This window comes from Motacilla alba, chromosome 1A (genome assembly GCF_015832195.1).
Source record: "Motacilla alba alba isolate MOTALB_02 chromosome 1A, Motacilla_alba_V1.0_pri, whole genome shotgun sequence".
NCBI lineage: Eukaryota > Metazoa > Chordata > Aves > Passeriformes > Motacillidae > Motacilla > Motacilla alba.
In genome coordinates, this window is record NC_052031.1 from 55,094,173 (window position 1) to 55,112,240 (window position 18,068).

Consider the following 18,068-nt stretch of genomic DNA (forward strand, 5'->3'; position numbering starts at 1 on the left):
GCAACAGTAAGGCCTGTCCCTGAGTAATTTCTTTGACATTTAGCTTTGAAAAACCATCTTTGGCAATCTTCAATGACCATGTGGTAGCCAGGGCCATGTCCAAACCACCTGAGTTTGGGCTGCCCTTTTTGCAGTCAGCACTTTGATTGTTAATTCACTCCAGATGCCAAGACTTCTCATTTGGAAGGATCTAATGCACCTTGTCCGCATGCAAGTCCCTCACAAAAGAAAACCCATGCAGGTTCGCCCTAGGTGATCTTTAAAGACGAGTTATGAAAGGTGAATGAAACATTATTTGAAACACTGTCTTACTCATAGTATTTTCCAAACACTGTGTGGAAATGGTGCATTTCATGTCATAATACTCCAAGAAAAACTATTAAGAATGCCAGAAGATGTATTATCCTTTTCAAAAATGAATCTGACACTGACATGCTGCACTTCTGTGCATATAATGCATTATCAAGATTTCCTGATGTTGCCAAGGAAAAACTTTATGTTAAACATGAAGTTTTTCATCCTCATACAGAGGATGAAATTGCATGGAATTCCCAGGATGAAACAATAGGGCTTTGGCTTTTCATCTTCAGTGATGAATACCTAAGAAATTTGGGGTCAGACCCACAAAGGCTTAGACACATGCTTATCTTCATGTATAACTCATGCCTGCAGATCATTGCAGCATTTGGCTCCTGACACACTTGTTTCAGCACAGAATCTGTACTGTAAAACCTGGGATGTGAACTTGTTCTTGCTGCAGTCAGTGGGACTGGGGGCAAAGTTAGTTTATGTGAGCCAGCAGAGCTGGCCTGTAAGGGCAAGAATAGAAAATGAGCTGCTCAGATGTTGTGAACTTTAAAGTAGTGCTTTTCTGTAACTTCAGAAGAGAGACAAAAAGATTCTTTGAATAACAGCTTTATCCTATTTTTCATTCTTTTACTATTTACTGTGGTATTGTCCCAAATAAGGCCCAAATGAAGTTCCCATTTCAGGTTTCTTTATAACACATTAAGCAAATTATCACTTCTTGGATTCTAACCATCTTTTGTATTTTTATACAGAGCTTTAACTTTGAAACCTTGAAGCAGTACAAGCTTGATTGGGAACACTGCCATACTCAGTGGCATTGAATCCTAACACCAATTCCAACACAGGTTTGGGCAAGAGTGACAGTTAAATCGCCCATCTTCTGTTTGGTGTCACCCCCCACTCTGAGACAGGTACTTGAAGTTTATCTCATGGCATAAGTCATGATTTTAAACAGTGTTTATTTGATGGGACAGGAGTGTTAGAGTGGGAAGACTTGTAGATATTTTAGAAAATAGAAAGTGTCTACCAACTCATTGAAATATAAGATTGGTTTTATTTTGTATTTAGTGCAAAAAGAGCAACACAATGTCAAGCAGATCATGATGAGGCTGTTGGGACACAAGCATTTGGTTGCTGCATCTGGCACTAGCATGGGATGACAGAATCATTCATCAGGATTTAATTTTAATTTCTTGTCCTAATTTGCATTTCCCTATTACTGTTTGCTGCGTTTCAGCCCTGTGGGTTTGGGATCTGACTAAAAGCCAGTTGAAAGCTCAAACCATTAAAAGTCCAGCATTTCTCTCTTTCCTCCAAAATATTCAGCAAAAATAAACACCCTACATCCTGATCTTTCCCCTCAAACGTTTATCCACTGGAAAATGTCTGCTCCTCTCAAAGTAGTCATGAGTACCACAGAATTGTTTATGTCATATTTAGAGGAGACTCTGGCCATAGCTTTTCCCTTGGTCACTCACAACTATGAAATAGGTGAGGGTGAGAGTGTGTCACTCTCACAGAAAGAGAAGAACAGAACAAAAGGAGTAGCTGAAGCCTGAGTTCCTCACAGGAATGGCTTTGAATCTTTGTGTATGTGTGGGAAAAGCTTCCTTGATGCCATCTGCTTGAAAAGAAGGAGGAAAAACAAATGAAGAATAGGGAAGAGAACAGCTTTTTGCCCTTGCACTCTCAAGGTTTACTAAAATGGAGGAATCAGCAATTTTACAGGACTTTAGGAAGGAAACAAACAGATGAACTTGTGGTCCACCATTTATTTGCTCTGTAATTATTTTATGAAAAATAACAGCAGCCCACCTAGCCATAAGGAAGGTTCTTTTGGTGTCTGGAAGAGAATTAGTCCCAATGGGATGGTGAAGCCTAGTTTAACACAGCCGTGTAATAAGACATCCCAGTATGAGAAACTGGCACAAGCTGGCAGGGTATCTTCATTTCTGTTTGCAATTGTTGAACTTAACAGTTTTTATCTGCTAATGTGCAGAAAGCCATAGTTTACATTCCTGCCTGATCTGAGAAGTACATCTGTGATTGTTCCTTTCCACCTTCAGTGCCTGTGCAGAAAGAGCACTCCACCGGCTAGGAAATTCAAAACATGTAGTTCCATACAAGTCTCTGAATTAAAATGTGTCAGGGAGAAAGACTAGGGTTAAGAAATTATGCTTTACTTCCTCCAGAACATAATTATAGGTAAGCAGTTCAGAACATTCAGATTAGGTTATCAAGCAGCCTAATTTAAACACGGTCCCATCCTCAGTCAATAAATAATGTACATGTGGGGAGCATGAGTCATCACTCTTGCAACAGTGTCTGGAGCTCCCTACTTTGCATGATTTATGCATGAAAATGTAAATGAAAAATCTTTTTTTCTTATTGTGTGAATTCATGCGAGAGGTCATTTATAAACATTACTTAGATTAGCTTAGAACTTCTCTGAGGTCACAACCACCTGTTGGGCTCTGGAGGTGTGATGCAAAAGGAAGGAGGGGGAGAAAGGGAAGCTTTAGCCATCTTCTGAGGGCTGAGCCCTCAAATCAGTGTCTATCCTCTTTCCATCTCGGAGCTGCTTTAGTCGTAGTCTTGGAGCCGCGGGGCTGCTGTTGCAGCAGCGAGGGGCCGCCGGGTGCGCAGGTGAGCTCGAGAATCGCTCTGAGGAGCCAGGAGGGCTCACACCGCACTGCTTCTCTGTCTGTCCGCTGGCGACAGGCCGTATAAAAGCCAGATTTCCCCTGCCCTAAGGATGTGCACTTTCTGCAGCGTCTAAACTCCGGCTGCACGGCCAACCCCTGCCTAGCCCGGCCTGGTTTAGTCTCTAGGGAGATGTGGGACAAACTCTGGGGCTGTTCCCAGGCGGAGGCCGAGTTTCTCCCGGTGCTCCCTCCGTCCCTCCCGCCGGCTGCACCGCCTTCCCGGGCCGGGCAGGGCTCTCCCGTAAGGAATTTTCCTAAGAAACCCCACAGCAAGTGAGCGTTCGGCCGCGGCTCCCCGGGCAAGTCCCGCTGGAGACAGCGGAGGACGAGGCGCCCGTGCTCTGATCCCTCCGATTAAACTGTGCCTGGAAGGGATTGCTTCTTAACAGGCTGACGGATGTATGCCAGCAGAGTAATTTAAAATCACCGAATCGCTATTTATTAATACACTGCTCTTAAAATTGAACGTACACTTAATCCCCGGTGCCCTCGTAACGATTGGGAGGGGAGGGCGGCGTGCGGGAAGGGGGAAGAAGAAGAGGGGAGCTGGCCCGAGTCTGAGCCGGGCAGGGACCGGTGGCTAGCTGGGAGCCCTGGGGAAGCCGCCGCACTGTCGCCTCCGGGCCCAGCCGCCCGCTCGCAGGTGACAGAGCCCAGTTTGCCCGGGTGAAGCCGATCCTTGTGCACCGCAGAGCGGCACCGCACGGCTCCGCTCCGACCGCACCAGCCCTGCCAGCGCCCCCTTCCTGATCCATCCTCCCCCCAGCTCAGGAGGGTGGGCGGCGGCACCGCAGAGGCGGCCCGGCAGTGCCGGCAGCGCCCGGGCGGCGCGTCCCATCCCTCCCCGGGGAGCCCCGCAGGAGGAGCAGGACAGGGAGAGGGCAGGGGGAGCGCCCCACACCCCCGCCAGGTTTCACCTCCATCGGCGATGCCGCCAGTGCCGCGTCCACCCCCATCCTTAGAGGGTACCGCTGGGCTTTGCTGAGGTGAGTGGTCACCTCCGGGCGGCTCTGCCTGTCCCCGAGCCGGGACAGGGCCCCGCGCTGCGATGTCCCCGGCCGAGGCGAGGAGCCCGCTCCGTACACGACAGGAGCGCCGGGGGCCGGGGAAGTTTCCCTTAGGGACAGCGGAGGCAGCGCGACGAGAGGCGGAGCAGCGGCCCCGTCGCTCCAGCTGCGCTAGGGGACGTGTGTGGGAGCAGGGAGGCACCTGGAGAGCCTGCCCAGGTGGAGCGAGAACAGCTGGTTCGAGCGGGGGTGGGGGAGGAAGAGAGAAGGTGGAGAAGCGGGCGGGGACAGGAGGGGATGGGGGAGCCAGGGTAGGAGGTGGCAGTAGCTTCTGTGCATCGGTGCCTCGTCCCCGCGCTCGCCGGCCGAAACGCCGTGCTCTGCTCCCCGAGGTCGGGGGTGCCACCTCTGCCGAACCCGGCCACACGCCGGAGCCGCGCTCTCCTTCGTGGATTCGCCGTGCAACTATCGGGAAAAGTGGCTGTGCGCGGGCAGCGACTTAGCGCAAGGTGAGGGGTGGCGTGTCTGTCTGTCTGTCTGTGAGGGGCCGGGCGGGTGGCGGTCGCGGGCTACGCTGCTCCGTGCGCTGCCGGAGACCGGCGGCCACCGTACCCGGCTGTAGGAGCGGGGCAGAGCGCCTGGCCCGGCCCGGCCCGCGTTGTTCTGCGCGGTGGCCGCCGTCGCTCCCCCGCGCAGCGTGGTGGCAGCAGCGCTCGGGAAACTTTGTGCGGTCCCCTTTGTGCGCAGGGAGCCGCGGCGTGTGCGCGCTGCGCTGCTGCTCGCCCCGATCCAGCGGCTGCCTGCGTGTCTGGCTGCGTTCGGCTTCAATATTTATTTACAGGGCTCGGGTATTAATCACTCATGCCGTGGAAACTCATTAGCGGCGACTTGTTTCCATGACAACGGGACCCCTCGGAGTCTTCGGGGTTATCTATTTGCCCGATTTTCTCTCTTTTCATATTCGTAGTAGTACCGTATTTTGTCTCCGGGGACCGAAACAAGCAAATAAGCCCTGCGTGATCCTATGGCCCCTCTTCGCTTTTCCTCCAACGCTCCACGATTACCCCAGACTTAATTAACGATACGTGGATGTGATTGAGCAAGTGTGAGAGTTACACAAGGTTTCTGAGTATTTGCTCTGCTGCATCACCTCGTTTAGCTGTAAAGCTCAAACTAAGCCGTGGTCTGACTTGTCTCGTGTTCAAAGTACTCCTGAGACATATTAGTACTAAAAACTGTTGATGTTACTTATCTTTCTGCTTGTGTGTCATTTGGCAGCACAGAACCCTTTTGAGGAGCTTTGTGTTGCAGTCTCTGCTACAGCTGAACTGGGAATCAGTGGTGACTTCCTCTGTAACTTTGTCATCGTGCTGTGGTGTGACCTTGACAGGTCTCTTTAACTTCTTCCTACCCCACTCTGCTCAACAAAAGGAAATGTCGTTCACATGCACCTGTGCTCTGAGCTAATCAAGCAAAACACTTTATCTGAGATGGAGTAGTGTTAAAACCGAGTATACGAGTGTATTCTCCTCTGTTACAAGGAGTTATGTTATATGTTATCCCTAATGGTAGATGTAAAAATCCTCCTTTTTAACTCCAGTCTTTATTTAACCCCCTGGTCTTCAAAAGATGTGAACTGTTACCATCCAGCTGAAAACAGTGGTTCTAATGCTGTTTTAAAATGCTTTCCTGGTTAGCGACTTCAGAATCAGATAAAAACTGGGGTCTTTAGCATTCTGAAATTTGTAGGAATATCCACTGTTACAAAGAGTATACCTCCAGTTAGAAGATGCAAAAGTAAGGAAAGAAAATGTTGTGAAACTGAATGACAGTCTTGATGATTTGCCTTGGCATTGCAACCTGCGAAGGGACTTAAAAGGTTTTTTTTAGAGAGAATGAGCAAACACACGCTTTTAACTTAACTACATGTTAGGTTAAACATCTGAAACCCTCCTGCAAATTTCCATAGTTTTGCAAGAGACAGTTTAATATATAGTGTTATATTGAGAAGCATTGGGAGTGTGTAGGGAATGTTTTAGAATACTCAGTTCTGAAATACTGCCCAAGAGATGTACAGTTGTGACTGTTTCAGATTACAGGAGTAGGAAGTTATAATAGTAGGGGTACTTCTGTATGAAGCACACACCTGTCTTGAAACACTCCTTCTCAGTGAATAAACTGTTATGAAATAACTGTATTTTTCATGTTGTGAGAGTCTATCCTCAGCTCAGTCCAGCAAAGTGCTAAAACATCTTCCTCATTCCAAATGCATTAGAGTAGGCAAATCACTTTTTTCAAAAAGTTTCAAGCTTTTACTGAAATACCCTAAAGGTATTTTTACTGAAATACCCCTTGACTTTTGTATTCTGTTTTTTAGCAACTCAGTAGTGAGATACTTCTCTGAAAATATTTCTTGTGAGTGGAGAGCCATCACCAGCCCCTAGTTACCAGTGAAGTAACTTAATAACAATCCCATTAATAGAAAGAAAGAAAAGAACAAAAATCTTAGTTGTCATCTTGTCTCCTTTGGATGTCATTGACTTAAATTTGCATGCTGAATAATTACATTTTTACTACTTAGTGCTGCACAGTCAATACAAGTAGAGGGAAAGTGATCTAGGTTTTACTCTGGGCTTTACATCTCTGAAGCTGAGCCTTTTATTATTGGTGGTAGTAAGAGCAACAGATATTCCAGTTCATTTTTCAGACCCTAAGTGCCATGAAGAGGGAAAAAAAAAAGTTTTATTTTTTAAGACTGATAACAGGCAGCAAGAAAGATAATTTGTAACAAGCCCTTACTACTTTTATAGATATTTTCAGAACAATAATCACTTAAGGTTGTGAGAAGGCATCTGAGTATGTAAAGCTGTCACTGACAAAGGGATTTTGTTTCAGGGAGTGGGAAAAATGTACATAGATATGAAGGCTAAGCCTATAAATATGGATAATGATATTGGTTTGCATTTTGTTTTACTCAACATTATACCAAAGTAACTTGGATATAATGTACACTGGTTTTTATAAACAAAAATGCTTTTTATGGTGTTCATATTCAAGATACCACAAATTACTCAACCAGCCTATTGCTCAAACTTTGCTGTCACATGGAAATAGACTTAATATTCTTTGTTTCTCTGGTGCTGGAAATCCCATACCTGGGATGAATAAGTACTGCACCATTATTTAGAGGAGGCGGTTGAGCTCCTTTCTTGGTAGCTGATCTACTCTGGCCAAGTCACTTTACCCCTCTATTATAACTTTTCCCTACCCCCATTAATAATCATCATTCAGGGTTGCTTATTTGGAGTGTAGATTTATGCTATGTGCATATATTGTGCCCAGAGAGATCTCTGGGGAAGTAGCAAGATGTTAGTGCATCACAATAACAAATGATAGTCAACATTTTTCCTGTCTTGGGCCTTGGTCACTGGCATCTGTACACCAGTGAGATCAGTGGGAAGATGTTGTGAGGAATTACTTCCAGTGCTAGTTCCTTAACATTCATTTTGCTGAATAAATTTGAAGGAAACAGATTTCAGAGAAAAAGTTCACAGATCTGTACTCCAAAGACTTGAAAACAAAGAATGGCTCATCATTGCTTTTCCTGTTTGCTGTCAGGTTGGATGTACTGGTTTTTTGGATGGAAAAATAAGGCCATTATGAATTTAAAAGAGGCATATTGGCAGCAAGGGGCTTGTGAAGGGCAGAAACCAGCACTATATATCCAAAGTGAATTTTTTGTGTGTGCGTGTGTTTGTTTTTGGGTTGTTTTGGGGTTTTTTTCTGTTTTTAGGAGAGGGTTGGGCAGGTGAGTTGCCAGGTATACCTTTTGAACTTACAAAATGCACAGCCTCATTTGACAGGAGCAAGTAATGGTGTTAGGCAGGTATGAGAGATGTTTCTGTTATTCCAGTTCGGAGCTCAGTTATATTCTTCATAAGCCACTGTAATGTGTTTATACTTCAAATGCTGGTGTACTTGATTTAGCTATAGGGTTTTTAGTTTGGTCTTCATTTCAGAATCACCCTAACAATCAATACTTCTGATAAACCAGTCTTAGATTGAGGCAGGATTGTTTCATATGAAAGGTTTGCAGATGAAAACCTGACTTTTAAAGTGATGTCTCTTATATATGGTAGACTAACTTCTGCTTTTCATCAAAATTTAGTGGCCAAACTTATGATAAAACAAAGATTGTATTTTTACATACCAGTGGTAATGTAAAACTCTCCTGTTTCTGTGATTTTATTCTTTTGAAAAATGAACCTTCTTAAGCATGAAGATGTAAAAAAGCTCCTTTCTGGCCTTTCACTTACTCACCATATTTTTAATGAACTTTATAATAATTTAAAAACTACTTAGGCTTTTAAGGCCCAAGTTTGAAACAACCCAAAGAAATCTGTGTTTTAAAAATGCATTCTAGAGGGATGCCTCTCCCCTATCTCTGAGAGATAGGGATGCCTCTCCCCTATCTGCCTGATTATTCACATGCTTAAACTCCCAAGTCATTTTGGAAGTTTTCGACCTGGATGCATTTTCTACTTGTAAAATAGAGATGTCAGCTCAAATTGCTTAGAAATTCAAATTCCTCCCTTACCTGTATTACTCAGAGTTATGGGTTCAACAGCACCTCAACCAAGAGATGCTGCTGTTGCTCTGCCTTTTCTCTTCAGCTGCTGGGATGGGCTGGCAGGGGGAAGGAGCCAGGGAGTGAAATTGGGATTTTCTCTGGGGATAAGGCAAGGAGAGGCCTCCCTTCTGCATGTGCTGCAGCCCTGGTGCTTTTCCTGCGGGAGTCCCTTGATTTGGAGGTTGACCTTTCCACACCAATGAAGCTTAGCAGGCCCTCCCAATTTCCTCACTTTATGCCAAGATGTCTGATGTTGCAGACAAGGAGTCTGCTCCTGCTCTATTTGGAGGCAAGGACAGAATTCTCACTGATTTCCACTGGAACAAGATGTATTCCTAAACCTACTTCAGTAGCTAGAAAGAAACTTCCTAATAAAAAACCAGGCTCACAGAACATGAAACATTGTTCTGAGCTTCACTTTAGAGCTTTTAGCAGGAACAGGTCTGCAGACCACCAAGCACTGCAAGCAGCAAATTTCAGGGCATTCCTGCCAGCGCTGTCAAGGATTATCCACTCTCATTCTGCCCATAGAAACATCTGAGGCTTCAGCAGGTTATTGATAAAATCTTATTTACTCTAATGGATGCCGTTTGAGCCCCTTAGGTGATATCAGGAGTGAGCAGTGAGGTGTGATGTAGTAGCTGTTGCACAAGCAATTTGCTAAGTCAAGCAGAAAAGGCAGTGGAATTTCAGTTTACCTGAAAAAACAAAATGCCCTCTCTCACACTGATGTGGGAGACTCTTGGAAGTTACTAAGGAAAATTTTGGAATGTAATTCTGCTGCTCTGAGTTGTTGTACTCTAGCCAGACTGGTTCCTAACTAAAACTTATTTTTGTTCTTCTTCCTTTGGATGGAGTTTTTTTTAAGGTGGAGATGTTCCAGCCCTCATTTTACTGACATTCCTGTGTTGCTGTTTCTCAACACTGAATCCTTTCCAGTTACAGGCTTTTTCTTTAAGAGGGGTTCAAATGAATCACCTAAAGGCTATTGGAGGCAAATGTTTCCAAATGTAACTCATAGATATCTATGATTCCTTTCTTTCCCAAATCCATGTATTCAATTAATTTTGCCACTAGAAAGGCACCGTTCTGTCCAAATAGAGCTGTCAGGGTGCAAGGAGGTGGTGGGAAGATACAGATTATTGCTTTTGCCATTTGTGTTGCATTCCCATATATGAGAGCCTCAGGGCTGCTTTTTCACACAATTTTCAGCTTTTCGTAGTCAGAGTATAATTTTCTCTGGTTATCTCCCATCTTGGACTGTTTGTTTTTTTTGTGGTGAACATTTGGGGAAATGCATTTTTCCCCATGGTGTATTAACAGCATCAACATTTGTTAAATTCTTTACTTACTGCCCAATAGTTAGTATACTTATTAAAATTTTGAAAAGCTTTGTCTTGTAAAGCATGCAGAATACGTGCTTTCTCCTTATGTCATTTTTCAGGTAATTACTACTTTAACATTTGAAAATATAGACAGAAGCCTAGAGAGATGAACTTTTTCAAGGAAATTGCATCCACTTCAGACACTTTCTCTTAAACGTCAAATGTAAATGTTCAATATGCATTAAACTCCAGAGTTAAGTTAGGGTTCTTTGTTCATGTCTTGTTTCAGTATGACCATTGCATATCATTGGATAGAAAGCTGCCAAGATAATAGACTAAGTTTCCTATCCTCAAGATACAAAACATCTCTATTTCTAAAGGTACAAATATCCCAAAATGCAGTTGAACACAAGACTGCTCGAATGATTTACTTGAAAGCTGCAACCCAACATTTCATAGTCCTGAAGAAATTTTTACCCCAAAGCAGGGAGTTGTCCAGTGTGTGTGAATGGAAATGAATTGAAACTGAACAGCATCTTCATAGGATGGGTTTCATTTCTATTTTGTCATGAAAACAAGACATTAATTCTTTTAACATTCATATTGTCACTTAGATTCCCCTTAGTGGTAAAGGAAACCTGACCTGAATAAAATACTGGTTCAGTATCTGGCTTCTTGAGCTGGAATGCAGAAGTCATGGCAGAAATCAGTGAGTGGCTGCTCTGAGTACTGAAACCACTTCTCAGAGGCATTCAGTTTGATGCTTATTACCTTTTTTAATTGTGTGGAATTTTAAGAGTAATTCATTGTCATTCTGCTGTGAAGTGTTATGATGTGGCAACATTTTGTTGTTTAAGATATTGCTGGAAATTCATTTTTAGAAATACTATTACCAGGGATTTAGAAACCTGGGCTCCAGCCAGGAAGTGAACAATCACTGGATCCAGCTCTGCAAGGAGATTCTTTAGACACACGTTGGAGATTTGTTAACTATTACTTTGTGCTGCAGCCCCTCTCATCCCTGTTTGGGCAAGTCTGTGAATTCTTGTGGGAAATCGTGTAAGGGGCTGGCAGAGAGATTGCTGTAGTGCAGGGACATTGGCCAGGGCAGTGGCACTGAACCATGTGCTGTCTCACAGCCCCTTCAGGGCAGGTGGCATGGAAAGGGTCCCATGGCCTTGGTGCTGTTCTGCTTCTACCCTGTGGTCTTTGACAAGTAGTTCTTCTGTTGGAAGATCAGCAAGGTGCACAAATCACTGTGCTCACCTCTGCTGCAGAGATCAGGCCCTGTCACTCTTCTTCCCATTTCCCTTCCTTCTTTTCACTGTTCATCTCCAGCTAGGGTGGGTCAAAGGCAGCTCCTTGAAATTCCAGAGGGTTTGTTTACCTCAGAAACAAATTTTACATAAGAAACCAGCTCATATTGTATATTGCTGGTGATAATTGCTTTTTAACAATTGCTAATAATAATTGCTTTTTAGGAGCCTTATACACAGAACTATATTGATAAATTATGAGCTTGTCTTGCAACAATTTGCCTTTATTTTAGAGTAGAAGGGCACAAGTGAAGAGTTACAGAACAGGGCTTTTTAATAATAAATAACTGTTTTTAAGACAGGTATCCTACTTTTGCAAGTCCATGGCCAAATTCCTGTTTATTTGAATGGAAGCAGGGTCAAGCCTCATGTGCCTGATGGCTGCTATTGTGAAAGTAGACCCTTGCTGAGTCCCCTCTGCTGGAATTGGGATGCACTCCTGGGCAGTGAGCTAAATATAACAATGAGAAATTAATAAGAAAGGGAATTGGCAGCAGTGGTACTACTTTTGCCTTTCTGCTCTTTATCACTGGGGCCATGATCTCATTGCAGCCACAGAGACATGGTGGGAATAGAGTCGTGGATGGCTACATTCCTTCTAGGAAAGCCAGAGCACCAAGGCAAGGAGGTGGAACTGCTGTTTATGGGAGAGAGTGACTGGAATGTGCTGAACTCTGCCAGGGAGTGGATGAAGAAGGAGTCAAGAGCTTATGGGTGTATGAGGGTGACAGAGCACTGGAACTAGCTTCACAGAGAGGCTGTGCAGTCTTCCTTTCTCAAAAGATTCCAGACCATCCTGGATGCAGTCCTGTGGAACTTGCTCCAGGTGATCCTTGAGCAGGGGGTTGGGCTGGATGATCTCCAGAGGTCCCTGCCAGCCTCATCTACTTACTGTTTCTGTTATTAGATTTCCACACTTCTGTGTCATGCAGTCCATTAATTCAGTCTTTGTTAGACAGTCCCTTCTTTCTCATAATGACATGTTAATACTAGGGAAAGTTCTATCCATCATTACTCATTTAAGCCCTAAGGCTAGAATCTGCAGTTTGCTTTTTTTTTCTTTTCTAGAATCTATTGGACAAGAGAGAAGTTAATATGGATGTACATGCACACATAGCTCTCCTTAAAATTAATTTGCATTACATGCATTCATTTTGTGCTTCTCTATTGGTCTGCTCTCTGTGATGAGAGCTGCAAGCAGGTTAATGCTTATAGGAAATTTTTGTTCAGTTTTTAACCTTGATTACTATTCCCTTACTCCACCTAGCTTCTCCCTAAACCTTCTGAGTTTGGACTGCAGTGTGAAATTTTCAGTAGCATGAACATGAGTTCAAGTGACAGAGAACTATTAATAATGCAATTTATTCCTTTGTGTTGAATATAAATAACATTGCTCCAAAATTACTGCAGTGATGGAAATGAAATACAGAATAAACATGTTCACAAGACTTCACAGTTTGAAACATTTAAGGCATTATTTTTCACTTTTGATCACTGAAATTTAATCCAGTAGTCTTAAATCAATGGTTATTATAGAGCAACCTTAAAGCTTCCAGCCAGAGCACCCACCATGGTTTTCAGGAGCACCCTGTACAGTGCATGTGTCATAGAAAGCCCCAGCCACAGCTCTTGCTACCAGTTGTTTTTCAAGGAAGGATAAAAGAGGAGCAATATTCTCAAGGAAGCCAACACTTTTCTTAAGCAGGATGTGGTTTTGTTACTGTCTTTTTTGATAATTAGACACAGAAGGCAAGCATTGTTTTAACTACCTCCTGCATATTTCAAAAATTAAAAACCCTGTATAAAATAAATCATGTAAATAAAACCGTAGTGTGATCACTCACCATCAAAGCTAAGATTTCTCCTTAGTTTCTGAATTTGCTCTGCCTTCCCTGTTCTGTGTTGTCAGCCTGTTTCAGATGGGCTTAAGCAGACAAATGGAAATCTTGTCATTTTCTTTAGTTACCAAGATTGGGATTTACTGTGTTTTGCAGTTTACTGCTGCCATGGGCTGGCTGCCCAGCAGCTGCCAACAAACTTCCAAAATGGGCCAGGCTTCTATCTCAAAAGTATTTTTTGGAGTCTTCCATGGGAAGTGGTGCTAGGGCCAGTAGTAATGATTTTGTTTCTGGCAGTGCTGATCAGAACTTGGAAAATAATTTTCTTGTTTCCTTTGCTTTTTCCTTTCATTTTCCTTTTTGCCTGGTGTGAAGTAACTGTTCTGATGTTTTAGTTTCAAGTATCAAAACCAAACAAATGTTTATCCCATTTAAACATTAATTTCTTTTCTAATTGTCTTCCAAGTCAGCTGCCAAAACAACAAAAAAAGCCTGTCAGTTGCATGGCCCTTATGGAGAATTTGTATCTGGCACAGAGGGGCCCTCCACAAGAATGTGTTTTTTCATGTGAATTGAGATGCTGAGCACAGATAGGATCAATTTGTTTCCAGAGCCATCATCATTGCAAGCCCTCAGAAATCCTATCCTCTTACACAAGAGCATTTTCTGTGATTAAACAGCCAGAGACTTAGAGTTTGAAGAGTTAGGAAACCACTAAAAAAACCCCAAAGCTTTGTTGAAGGGAGTAGATCATCACCTATGTCCTTTTCTTGAAAACAAAGCTAAGACATGGTCCCCAAGAAATTTGATAGCTTCAGTTCTTAAGCCCATCATGGCTCTGTTTATGATAGAATCACAATTGTTTAAAATCCTCTTTCAGTAAGTGCAAAGAGTATTTTGTGACAAATATCTCTTGGGTTGTAAGATGGAATTATCTCACATGTTGTTTCTGTATCCAAGCTGAGTGCAATCCATCAGAATGATGGTTTTATTCATTTGGGGGAGCAGGAAGAAGGATGTAACCAAAATTGAGTTTTCTAGCTATGAGTAGCAAAGCAGACCCAGTAAAGTGAGCCATGTGTTCTACTGCTTGCTACTGCTGACAAATGTAATAATACACCAAAAACAAACACAGTGACCCAGCAAGTATTCATAGCAGGAATTCAAAAATTCAGAGCCTGAATTTTTGGTTGTTTGTTTTTTGGTTTTTTGTTTGTTTTTTTTTTCAAATGACAACAGATGCAATGGAAATTAATTGGGATGGCAGTTTCTCTGGCATTCCTTCCCCTGTGAATGGGAACCAGAATTTCCAACAAGGCTAAACAGAAAGGCCTTAACATACATAAACCAGCACCTAAACCTGAAGTTTGTTCTGTTACAAGAGTGAATGATCTCTGCAAATGTAATGATATGAGTAGTTATGAGCAGTTCTGGCCCATCAGAAGGATGAAATAATGTCTGGAGAACATATTGCTTTAAGACAGAATTAGTAAAGTGCCACTTAAAAATTTAAATGATAAATTCTTCTGCATGGTCTGTTTTTTTAGTGGTGTGATGTGGCAGCTTTTGATCAAAGCTGAAGATCACCAGAACACAAACCCTTCATTGTTGCACCATATAAAGCACACTACAACAGAAAGTAAAGCCATCAAAACACAAGTGATCAGCAGGATGCAGTAAGGCATAAATATCTGTACAATATTAGGTTCTTTAAAAAGAAAAGTGAGATCTCATTTCTGTTTCATTGTGACAGCAAAAGGGAATAGCTGCTTTCCTAGAAACAATTTAATGACTGGTGTGACTCTTGGTTTGGGCACACGACACAGGAGAAGGGTGTAAGAGTGGATGTTTGGATCAGGGTAAGCATCTTTCTAGCTTGTTAGTATTGACTGGGCTAGGCATTTTATTATCTAAGTATAGGGAAATTGTATTTCTCCAGATACACCCTCTCAGCTTCTGGCTGGTGGCCTCACAGGTACATTCTGTCTGGCAGCAGAGTCAGTTTGGTGTTTAATAGCTGTTGGTGGGAGTTTTTATCCATAGAATTTGTCTAATTGTTCTTGAAAGACAAGTAAGCTTTTGTCATAAAGAGAACAATTAAACTGCATGCTGTGTGGGAAAACCACCCCCTTTTGCTGGTTTTCAAACTGCTGTCTGATAATTCTTGTATTATGAAAAGTGATGCAGGATTGCTGTCTATTCAGTTTGTCAACACTTCTTGTAAATTTTTGTAGACTTTTATCAAATTCCTTCCTAGTCTGTTCAAATGCTTTGCATAGAGAAAACATTTTACAGCTCTTACTATCCTTGTCATTCCTGATCCCTTTCCAGCTCTAGAGATGTAGAAAAATCATACCATGATATAATGAGATTTTCTTTCCCCCCTTTTTTTTTCTCATCAGCTTCTGAACTTCTATCTTCTACTGAGTCCTAAATCGCTATCTGCATAGAACTGATATGCATAATTTCATTGTAGCTTTCCTGTCCCTCTAAGATGCAGTAGCCTATCCAGTGCTGAGAGAAAGGCATTTCCTCCCTGCATTACTTTGCATTTACCAGCAGGAATTTCATTTACCATTTTATCCCCCTGGTTCCTCAGTGAGTGATGGATCCTGCTAGAATGATTTCTGGGTGAAGGCAAGGAAGTGTTCTCCAAGCTGTAGATGCTTTGAGGAGGGAGTCAGCTCAGTGTAAGGGAAAGTGTGTCTTGGGATTTGTCATAGTTTTGAGGAATTTGAACTCCTAAATTCTCTGAAATAAATTTGGTCAAGAAATTCTGTTAAGTCTATGCAGTTCTTTGCCTTCTGGCACAGAATCTTTGAAGGACTGAAAGGGCAAAGCCTGACAGGCTAACAGTGGGAATGCGGAAGCCCTGCTTTACTAGTTTTCAGCATCAAGGGCAGCAGTGAGAGAGGAAAAGAGACCTCGAATCACAAAAAAAAAAAAAAAAAAAAAAAAAAAGAGAGATAGAGGTTAGTCTTCACTGGAAGTCCCTTAACTTAGACACAGCATCTTGATGGCTGAATGACAGCAGAGGTACATGATCCACTGAGAGTAGAGACACTGATACCCTGCATGCACGCTGATCATCATGGGTTCTGTAGATCTTTGGCTTTTCTCAGGTGACAGCTCTTGTCCACTATGGTATTGTGCTGTGTTTCTTGTACAGATTTAAAGTTTCTTTGACATAAATGGCTCTTAGTTTTTGCTCCCTGTGCAGTGTTTTGGTCAGCAACAGCAATTGGGCTCTTTAGTGGCGAGAGAAGGAACCTGCAACATGATCAGATTCCCGGTGTTTATCAGACCGCTTTAAAACTATGCATTCTCAGGGATGCAGTTCCTCATATAAAGGATTCCTAAGATCTGTCTCCTCACCAAAGAAGAAAATCCTCTGAGGTTGTCAAATCTTCCTTCCCATATAAAAGTATAAGTTTTATCCTTGTGGAAACTAGCCTTGTTTTCAATGAACTGCCAGATGTTGAGGTATTTTCCCTCCTAGTGTCTTTACCTCTCCTCTAGCCAGAGTAATCAGCACCTCTTTGGGAAAGCAAGTTGCAGTTAGTGGTGTTGCAAAAGAATTTGGTTTGTTATGGAGTCACAGAATGCAATTAGCCAAAGTACTTATGAAGACTGCTATCTAGATAATAGTCCTCATGTGAGTTTGTCTCCAGGAGACAGAGCAATCACTGAACATTATAAACAACAAACAACAGCAACTCAGATCGGATATTGAGGGAAATTGAGTTATTTTTGCAATAGCCCTTTGTTGTAGCATATTTGTGGTCGCCTGTACAGTCTGAGGCGCCTCCCTTTGCAAATGTGGTAATAATGCTATTTTTATTTTTAGGGAATTTACCTTCTTTCTTTGCTTTACTCTGTGAATTCTAGTTCCTTCTAGAGCTGTTCAGACTCATATTTAGTCATGTTATTTCTTTTACGTTAAGACTTAAACTTTACTAGTATTAACCTTTTATATCACCAAAATGTCTATGCTTTTCCTTTATTTGCCTTCTTTGCTGGGAAAGTAATCTACAGAATACATTTCTTTAATGGGTACCGTAAAGGTATTCTGCGTTTCCAACTGCTTTATACATAACCTTGTGCTGTCTTAAGATACAGGGAATACATGGAGTCATTTACCTCTCCAGGTTTTTCTCCCTCATTCTCTTTTTACATATTTGATTGGTTCATTTCAGTCAGTATCTAAGTTCTACCTCCTTTTGTGCTGTAGGGGCATTCATGCTCTGCTTGTACAGGTTATTCAATAGCTGTATGAGAGAAAAACCTCTGCTCTGTGTCTTAAGGCACAGACTGCTAAGTACTTGAATTTTTGAGATTTGTTGTGTTACCATGTTAATATTGTCCTTGGACCCTGGGGTAGCAATTTGATATATGCAGGAATGGCCTGGCTAATGAACAACCAGTTAATCTCAGTGATGGGTAATTCCTCCTCCATTATGCGCTTCACCTTTGTCAGTTCTTTTACTGAAGCATTTTATTCTGTATTCTGCCGTGGCAAAAGCAAAGAGCTCTTGAAACTCAGTTTAACTTCTTTCTGTGAAGTGCTTTTTCTTGAAGTTTGGAGATCGTTATTTGGCTAACTATGTTGACTTGGGTATGCCAAACACAAATGTAATAAGCAGCCTGTTTAATTTCAGGCTGATAGTCTTGCTTATCTTCTCCTAAAACTTTGTACGTAACTCTGAAGCAGAATACTTTTGAATTAATTCTCCTACTGACATGGTTCTCAGTGATGTGTTATGCAAGCTCTTATTCTTACGTGCTCTTATTAATTGAAGTAATCCTCTTGTAGTCCCTGCATCTGTCCTTCACATGGCAGGAAGTTATTGTGCTCTCAGTTTGCCAGAGGTCCACAGGCAACTTTCAGCATCAGGTATCTTTTGCTCGTAACAGTCAGGGTTCTTTGCAGTTTGCATA

At 42.5% G+C, this 18,068-nt stretch overlaps 1 protein-coding gene across 6 annotated transcripts in view; it reads left to right on the plus strand.

Moving 5' to 3' along the window:
- The first annotated feature begins 2,843 nt into the window (after window positions 1–2,843).
- The window catches only part of SHISAL1 (shisa like 1), an 80,403-nt gene continuing 65,178 nt past the window's right edge, over window positions 2,844–18,068 (plus strand). For 4 of the 6 annotated variants that reach the window (XM_038154471.1, XM_038154467.1, XM_038154465.1 and 1 more), the window contains exon 1: window positions 4,012–4,530. The gene's annotated coding sequence lies outside the window, so the exon portion shown is untranslated. The other 2 variants (XM_038154470.1, XM_038154466.1) reach the window with 1 other exon arrangement.